Source organism: Globicephala melas, chromosome 9 (assembly GCF_963455315.2).
Source record: "Globicephala melas chromosome 9, mGloMel1.2, whole genome shotgun sequence".
NCBI lineage: Eukaryota > Metazoa > Chordata > Mammalia > Artiodactyla > Delphinidae > Globicephala > Globicephala melas.
The window spans coordinates 26205584-26215453 of NC_083322.1; the positions used below are offsets into that span (position 1 = coordinate 26205584).

Genomic DNA, 9870 nt, shown 5'->3' on the forward strand with positions numbered 1-9870 from the left:
CTCTCATTTGTACAATGTACTTAAAAGTATTTTCAGATATACTCTAAGTTTGCAAATATGCAAAAATGTAATTACTTGGATGATTTCCCACAGACATTTGTTAGTTTTGAAGGGTTTAAAGTTTACTTCATTAAAAATGTATGAGGATGGTCCTCTCAAAAGAGACTTAGATTTACGATGGCAGCATTTCCACACGTCTAACTCCCGCTATGGACATTGCCATTAAAATGACCAATGGATAATTTAACCAAAAAGGAAGGAAAAGAAAGAAATAAACCCTTCATTAGTGCACTTTAATATGGAATAGTGGGCTTCCCTGGTGGCGCAGTGGTTGAGAGTCTGCCTGCCGATGCAGGGAATGCGGGTTCGTGCCCCGGTCCGGGAAGATCCCACATGCCGCGAAGCGGCTGGGCCCGTGAGCCATGGCCGCTGAGCCTGCACGGCCGGAGCCTGTGCTCTGCAACGGGAGAGGCCACAACAGTGAGAGGCCCGCGTACCGCAAAAAAAAAAAAAAAAAAGTAAAAAATGAGCCAGTGCCTAGTACATAATAGCAGCTAATATTTATAGAGTACTCAGTGTTAATTCATATTAATTTGAGGATCTTCCACAAGTGATGAGAATTAAATAAAGAACAGATGAGTGACACTAGTGAACATTAATTACTTTTGTGTTTATCTTTTAATCTCATACTTTCCCAGAACAATTCCTTTCTTTTATTCAGAATCTTGTAATGTTCCTAATGAAAGTTGAACTTTCGTGATTAAGATTCAGAAACAGTAGTACATTTTCAAATATTTATGAAATGAAAAAAATAATTCTGTCACAGAATGGTCACTTAAATATAGTCACTTTAATTCTGCAGACAAGCCCAAAACCTCTATTTACTGGAGTGAATCTTATAACAATGAATTGTGACGGAAGTGGCAAGTGAGGTTTTTGAATACTAGAGTGTTTTCTTACTTCCAGCATTTTGAGTATTTATACTGTATATTTCACCTATTATCAATAAATGAAAAATTATCTGACACGTATTAATTAAACTCTCTTCATCTTCAGTATGTCTACAGGTAAGCAGATCTTTCTGTGGTTTGTGTCATTTTCACTACAAGATTAAGGCTTTAAATTTTAATATTTGGCACTAGTACATCTGTCAGAATTCATTTTAACTCATCCATAAACATGTCATTTGCATGTTGATTAACTGTCACAATCTCCTCTGTAACAATCTCAGATTGGAATTGCACATAAGTCACAACTGAACAGATTTCTATTAATTCCAAAACCTCATATGAAATAATTGTTGTTTTTCTGAAGAAAATCTGTAGCCAGTGTGCAAATTATACATTTTGTTTATATAGTGGATGTTTTAATTATGCATTTGTTTATACATAAAACTTGGATTTCCAAATCAAGGACTATAAATATAAAAAAGATCTAGCCAAACTAAGACGCAAACCTCATGCGATCAAATTCAACAGTTTGGCAGCGGGACGCGGTAAATTGATCCACCCTGGCAATCCGACGCAGTGCATTTCCTACTGTAAGGCAGGAGAGGGCGCTCTTCCCCACAGTATTTTGGTTTAATCCTCCAGGAGCAAATCAGGTGTGAGAAGCCAGCCCAGTCAGAGGAAACACCGCACAAGTTCAAGCAGCATCTTGGCGGAGTCCTACTGGAGACCTTGAGAAACTAAATTAGACCTATCATAGCTCCGGGCGGGAGGACCTTTCTCAGTTCTGTTGAGGTTCTCAGAGATTCCAAATAGCTTTGGAGGAATACTGAAGTTACAGTGTCCACTCAGAACTTAAAAAAGGAGGGTTTCAACCCAGTAAGTGCATCCAAGTGCATTCCCAGCCAGCAATCTTAAGAGTTCTGGAGGCAACCTATACTAACTTTATGAATGCTTTCTGACTAGATTTCCCTAGGTAATTAGGGCAGCATTTACTCCTGAGTAGGGTTCTAGAAGGTGGAGGAATTCACAGCTCTGAAAATGCAGTAGACATTGAATTTTGGATCCCTTCCTTCACATGTCCTTTAACAGTTTGAAATACAACATTAAAGTTCATGATCTCTGGAGGGTTGAAGCTTTGAACTATCTTTGCCCTTTAAAGAATGGTTCTGGCTCTATGTTTTGGGAACTCAACAGTTAGAATTCTCCCCCATTATTTTAATCCTCCTTTAAATTGCACTATGATTGTCATGAGCCTCATTTCTTAAAGTAGTATTGATAGCATGGAAACATTTATTTATTTTAGTTAACAATGAGAGGGATATTCGCATACTCCCAGCCTTAAGAGTGAGTGACTATACCAATAACTTCTAGGTCTATTTTTAACCGAACTGTTACCTTTAATCCTGTCCTCTGAGTTAGTTTTATGTAACTCTACATTATAGGGGCTTTGAGATGCTCATCCTTTTATCCCAGTCACTGTTATTAATGCCCAAAGAACACTATGTTCTTGATTTTAGCAAATCAGTGGGCATTTCTTAGTTTCAGCAATAGGCTGAAAGTAAAAACAGGGTTGACACTTAATTGTGACAGGATGAGTTAAATAGTTCATATTAAATTTGTTCTCAGAAATAAATGAAAAAAACATCTATAAACATAGGTTATCATGTTGAAATGATACATCTTTCAATAGGTTTCTAACATTCAGAAAATAATTGAAGGGTTATGTATGTTTTCAAAGAAAAGTAAGTAAAATGGAATGAAAAGGCATTTATTGGCAAATTGACCTCCAGCTAAAATCTTTAGCTAGGGAGGCAGTTTGCGCCCTAGAGGAAAAAGCAGGAAGGTGAGGAGCCCTGGGTCCTGGGTTTACCATTAATTAGCTGTATCACTGTGATGTTTATTTCCAGTTCTGAGTCTCAGGCTACAGAGTTGTCAAATGTGCAGGATGGGGCATTGCAGGTGGAAAAGTCATCTGAGGAGTTAAAATTATTCACACTTATATGGTATTTATTAGAACAAATAAAAACATATATATGTATCTATATTTATATAGGTATAAAGAAACTAATGCCTGTATGAGAGATTTAGATAGATATAGATACACACACGTGGCCAGTAAGGCAATATGGTGAAACAGGAAGTAATGGGTAAGAAAGGAAGGAGAAAAACAATTTGTGGGTAATATTGCTCTTCTATTTTTTCCTGGCAAAGTTACGTCCAAGTTACTTGAGTTAAAAGGAAAAAAAATTATGTAAGAATTATTTTCGTCCCATGGAAGTACGTTTTGTTTCACTTCCAAATTGAATGAATTACTTCGACTTAACTACTTAAGTCAAAATCTCAAGCATATTTTTTTCCAGAAACTAATACATAAATTTTACAAAGCACTTTTCCCCAACATCTTTTCAAGTTTAAAAGGCTACAGCTTTGGGCCTCCCTGGTGGCTCAGTGGTTGAGAGTCCGCCTGCCGACGCAGGGAACGCGGGTTCGTGCCCCGGTCCGGGAAGATCCCACATGCCGTGGAGCGGCTGAGGCCGCAATAGTGAGAGGCCCGCGTACCGCAAAAACAAAAAAGGCTACAGCTTTGCCTGCAGTCCTACACTTGTGCACATCTCCTAACAACTGACCCATTTATTTCCTGGGTCCAAGGCTATGTCTTATGGCCCCTCCCCTTCTCCCCACCCCCACCTCTTTCCCTGGCTCACTCCCCCGCCCTGACCATCTCTCCTTAGGCCCACACTGTTCTTTCCTCGAGGTCCCCTGATCCATGAGTCTCCTTTACCATCTTTCTTGATCTGTTTCTTAGTTTGTCTCTCTGCCTTTTCTATTTTTTTCTCTCCCTTTCCCTTTGTCTATCTCCTTTCTTGTTTCTTCACTGAGGACAATGTAAAATGGACCTATAGTTTAAAAATAAATGAATAAGATTGTGTTTCCTGTTCTAATTTCAAAATAAGGTAAATTGTTTCCACGTTTCTTTCATTTTTTATTTCTTTGCTGTACGCGGGCCTCTCACTGTTGTGGCCTCTCCCGTTGCGGAGCACAGGCTCCGGACGTGCAGGCTCAGCGGCCATGGCTCACGGGCCCAGCCGCTCCGCGGCATGGGGGATCTTCCCGGACCAGGGCACGAATCCGTGTCCCCTGCATCGGCAGGCGGACTCTCAACCACTGGGCCACCAGGGAAGCCCTCCATGTTTCTTTTAAAACAGCAATCAAACCACAGTAATTAAAAGAAGGCTCTGTGCAATGTGTGGGTGTGCACACGCACGTGAGTGTGTGAGCGTGCACACTGCACTTGTGTTGTTAATCGGATATCTGTTCAGGAGGGCAGTGCAGTCCTTCCGTTAAGACAACAATGCAGTGTCTCTGTTTGCTCTTCAGGACCCACACTCCACCCTCCTCTCCGCTGGTCACACCCCCTTGAGGCTAACCTGCCTGAACGAAGTCAACAGAGATCCTGGTCCCTCAAGTCAGGTTTAGCAAATGGGAATTCTGGGAGGATGCAGGAAGAAGGTCACTGCTCTGTGCCGGCTGACCCACTCTTTCTTTCTGAGTTTTGGTAATTTTACTTCCCACCATCTCTTTAGCTTGGGTTTCTGCCCTGTCCTTTCACTTCCCCTTTTAATTAGATTTTTGATAAATAAACCCTCCTCAAATTATCCTAATTCAACTGTGTCATAGGTAGCCTGTTGGAAACCTGGTGGACACAGCAACCTTCACTCATGTATTCATTCATTTAGTAAATATTTTTTCAGTGCCCACTAAGTGTCAGGCTTGGCACTGAGCTTCAGGGATATAAGTAGTTGGCAAAAAACAGTCACAGCCTCTGACCTCATGGAGATGAAAATTTAGTTTGGACAGGTTTTTCCACCACTGTGGGTGGACGACATTGATTGAACTTACCTTTTTTTCATTCGATACTCGATAAAATCTAGCTCAAACTCAATGTAAATGTCACACTCCAAGCATTGTAAGCAGTTGCTTTATCTCCTTAGAATACTTCCTAATAGATGTTCTGCTGGAGTACATGAGGGAGCAGACACGAGCACACTAATTAGCTACCAGCATGGTCCACCAGTTGGAGTTGAAGTCTGCAGCAAAATTCCCTCTTGCTTGGGGGAGGTCAGTCTTTGGTTCTATTCAGACCTTCAACTGATTGGATGAGGCCCACCCAGTGTATGGAGGACAGTCTGCTTTACTCAAAGTTCACCAATTTACATGGAAATCTCGTCCAAAATCACCCTCACAGAAACATCACATTTAATATATCCTCCAAATGACAAACTACATCTTTACACCTGAATTAAATAATGAAATATTTCAGGTCAAATACATTTTGAAAATTTAAGAATTTAAGTACATATTACATGACTATGACGTGCATGGCTCTTTGCTTGATACTGGCCTTACACAGATGAATGACATAGACATATTTCCCATATTCATAGAACTTAGTTTGATGGTAAAATAAACATATTCATGAGATCATATGGTTTTTATATGCAACATGAAAAGAAACAATTGAAATTTTCTCCACTCAGTGTCACAGGTACACATTTATGAAACTGATTTCTTCTTTTATTCACAATGCTTATCCTATAACTGTTCCATCAGCTTCCCTGACCTTTTTTAACAGATATATCTGCAAAGACCACAGCTGTGTTATCAGGACCTCAACACTGTTGCTCGTTAATTTGGATGAGTTACTGTAATGCTCAGAGCCTCTGTGTCTTCATTTCTAAAGTGAGTATGAAAATTTCTATGTTGTCACAATGGAATGGTAATGTGATTGACAGAGAGACACAAGGTTTTAGTGGCAAATGGAAAGGAAATTTACAGCAACGGGAAAAACAGAGAATAGTTACGGAAAGCAAGGGTTTACACAGTGAGGTTTCAGAGACCAGGATGGCTTCTCGTACTGCCCCACATTCCAATGAGATTATGCAGCTTCGGGTGTGCTGCCTGGGTGGAGTGAGGATCCTGCTAGCTGGGAGAAACTTGCTTTGCCATTTTCAAGAGTGTTTTAATACCCTATTACTGGTATCAGTCAGGCTGTCCTGGGGACTCTGGCTATATGCCTGCCTCCTGACTAGGTGCAAATAACTAGCACAAAACAAAATTAGCACCTTTCTGAGTGTTTACATGGAGGTGGGATGAAGCGAGGTTCTATTACCCATGATCAGGCTTCAGCAGGCCTGGGCTTCAAGCTCTAGGAGGGTCCCTACTGCAAACAACTAGCTCACAAAGATTCGATGTGGAAACGTTTAAAGCACCCGGCCCATCATGGGCACCCAATCAATTAAAAACTAGAATTCCGTGACATGAATAATATTGGTCATGTTACTATATTACTAAAACGACAAGAAAAGATAATATTCTATGAGCTGGGTTCTCTTTATTGCTAAAGTCACTCCTAACAGCAAGTTATTATTGTTATTGTTATCGTTATTTGTTATTTGGTATATTATTATTTAATATACTATACTTAGAGTATATTCGGATTTTTCATATTCCCAACCTCGTACATTTTACTATATCCCAAGTTTCCTAAAAAAGCAATACTTCATCTTTGAATGTAACTAATACTGGTGGTTACATAATATTTTATTCTTTATTTTTCTCAGGAACAACAGTGTGTATGCTTAAAGATGATTATTCAAATATTTAATTGGTTTTAGTCAGAATGAGCTTTCTCTTGATTTTCTTCATGTTAAGAATAGCAAACTATACTATTTTTGAATGCAAATCATATGTTTTAAAATGCCATTCAGTTGCCTTACATTACAAATGAAAACATGCAAAACTTGTGATTGTGTTTTTATATATACGGTTTTAATACTTTTTTAAAAATAAATTTATTTTATTTATTTTATTTTTTGGCTGCATGGGGTCTTCATTACTGTGCGCGGGCTCTCTCTAGTTGTGGTGAGCGGGGGCCACTCTTCTTTGCAGTGCACGGGCTTCTCATTGCGGTGGCTTCTCTTGTTGCAGAGCACAGGCTCCAGGTGCACAGGCTTCAGTAGTTGTGGCTTGCAGGTTCCAGAGCGCAGTCCCAGTAGTTGTGGCACATGGGCCCAGCGGCTCCGTGGCATGTGGGATCCTCCCAGACCAGGGCTCAGAACCCGTGTCCTCTGCATTGGCAGGTGGACTCCCAACCTCTGTGCCACCAGGGAAGCCCAATACTTTCTTTATATAGGATGCCATATTTATGTTTTCCACAATCTAGATATAAAACCACTTTATATTCAACTCCAATTATTCTTACAACATGAAGAAACTGTTAATAGGGACTGCTGTCTGTCAGTAAAATTAAGAAATGATTAAAGTATAGAGTATGAATGCAAACTTCATCATGCCACACCACTCAAATAGCATGACACCTCACGCAAACACATACCATCATGTACACACATACACACCTGAAATACTCCGTTGACTTTATATATATGTCGGGATAGAGTCAAAACCCTTTACCATGCCTATGAGGTCTTTCATGATCTGCCTCCATCACTGCTCTTTAGCCCCACTGCATTCTGCAATTCCTTGGCACTCTCTGCTTTAGCCACAGTGACCTCCTTTCAGTCTCTCAACTGATCATACCCTCTCCTGCCACCATACCTTTAAGACATGGATGTTCTTCTACCTGGTGCATCCTCCCTTCCCCTGTTGAGTAGTTAACGTCTAAGAATTCTTCAGAACCTCTTTATAGAAGTTCTCTTTGACCTTCAGGCTTTCATAGAGTCTAAGCATCACATAGCTCACCATCAAATTTGTCTCCACTGCAATTTCACATTTGCTTGTGCAAGCACTTTCTGTGCCAGCTTCCCCATCCCCATTAGACCCTGGGGTTTGTAGGGGAGAGTCCCTGTCAGTTTCTGCTCACCATTACATTCCCCCAGAGCCCAGCACTGTGCTTTGGAGAAGCTTGATAAATATTTGTAGAAAGGGTGAAAGGTGAATATGAGCCGTGTGTGAAAGCATGTAATGTTGGCCAAATTTCCAGCTCATATGTTAGTGCAACTGAACATCAGAAGACATAATAGATGGTTTAATTTATCTGTTTGGAGTACTGAAATGTAAAGATTTCGGTGAATGAAGTGTGATTCGTTCCTGCCCCTGCTTTTGATTCCTTAGGGAATCATTTGCCGAGTGCCTTTGATGAAAATATTTGCATTTTGCTTAATTTTTGTTTGTTTTCTTGTTGTCCTCGGGGAGCGGAATGCCTGTCTGACTCCCCCTGACAGATCAGCTATGGCAGGTCTGCTGTTATAGAAAATTCTCCACCCCAAAGGCTGTAGATCTCCTGCAGGGAAGACTGAGCAAATGCTGTCATTAGCAGCCATGCAGTGCTGAAGACATGCAGTGAGAAAATATGTCAGGCATTGTTTCAACGTACAGGTTTTAGCAGAAAACCATGAAGAATTTTCAGGATATTGATTACAGATTAAAACAACAATAACCTTTAACTTAAATCCTGAGAGTTCCTCTTGTCATTTTTATTTTCTTATTTTTCTCGTCAATTAAAAAAAATTCATGCATATGCCCCCATATTTTTTAGGGAAAGATGCTTTCATCAGAGAATATTTTAGCTCTACTATTTCACTTCACTTTTTACATAGTCTATTTCATATTTCTTGTTTTAAAATCATCAAAAGAAACCTTCCTTAAAGCTAGGACAATAGGCATATAGAGCTTCCTGAGATAAGATCTCTTTTTTCTTTTTTTTTTAAATGTACGTGTAAGCACACTGCACTGTTTTGTGCATAACCGTCAGTGAATATTCGTTGAATTAGTAAGCACTTAAAATAGTGACATAATCTGTACACTTCTCTAATAAATCATTCTGAGAAACAGTAACATTTCATTTAATTTGGTCAAGACAAAAATGTCTTTTACTATTCAAAACTATCAACTAGAGTAATAATCCTTTGCTCTGTATGGGGCAACAAAGTTGGGTGAATGGACTGATTTGACCAAGAATGAATTCCCTTGAAAATAACAGTAATGAGAATAATAGTCAAGATTAAAAGCAGATTGTTGATGGGGTACTTCTGAGATAATTGTCTTCAAGATCTTTTCTTTCAGGTTATTATACTTCAGGGTATATCTATGCTTCGTTGATAATTAAAGAAGGACTTGAAAGGAATTAAAACATTAGAGGTTCAAGTGTAAGACATAGTAAGAAAGGAGCCACAGAATGATTACTGAATACACTGGCATCTAAATAAATAGTTATAATAGAAATTCTCTTATCTGATGAGTAGAACCTGTTGTTGGTTACATCACTGAAAAGCAGTGAATGTGAAGAAGCATTAAAAAGTGATTAATACTTACCTTAAATATTGTATTTTAATCTAAAACATACAAATTTATTGTTTAGTCACCAATCTTTTGAGATGAGGCCAAGAATTTGAGTGGTGTCTTCTGATTGAAGGTCCTCATCTTCTTTTTTACACAAACCACACCCATAATGCATCATTCACATTTCCAGTTTGAGTTTCATCATAGTAGAAAAAGAAGTTAACACTTGTAAAGCAATCTAAAAGTGTAAGCATTTTAAGTTTTTATCATAACATTTTACAGTTGTCTCATCAATTTTTATATAATGTTAATTTATGTAATTACAGTGACAAGAACAACTGGCTTTCACAGGGAAAGAAACAAGCACAACTGATTTTGACTTTGGTAAGTAACATAGGTCAAGGAGCAAGAAGAGAGCAGGGCTTCCCTGGTGGCGCAGTGGTTGAGAGTCCGCTTGCCGATGCAGGGGACACGGGTTCGTACCCTGGTCTGGGAAGATCCCACATGCCGTGGAGCAGCTAGGCCCGTGAGCCATGGCCGCTGAGCCTGCGCGTCCAGGAGCCTGTGCTCCGCAACGGGGAGAAGCCACAACAGTGAGGGGCCCGCGTACCAAAAAAAAACA

The 9870-nt window shown here is 39.6% G+C and overlaps 1 long non-coding RNA gene across 6 annotated transcripts in view; it reads left to right on the plus strand.

Annotated features, from left to right (window-relative positions):
- Positions 1-9663, plus strand: part of LOC115853903 (uncharacterized) — a 37279-nt gene extending 27616 nt beyond the window's left edge. For 3 of the 6 annotated variants that reach the window (XR_009565269.2, XR_009565273.2, XR_009565272.2), the window contains one exon: positions 4329-6772. This is a non-coding gene — a long non-coding RNA (uncharacterized lncRNA). Of the gene's footprint in view, positions 1-4328; positions 6773-9574 lie in introns of those variants that run through there. The other 3 variants (XR_009565274.2, XR_009565271.2, XR_009565270.2) reach the window with 3 other exon arrangements.
- The last annotated feature ends 207 nt before the right edge of the window (positions 9664-9870 follow it).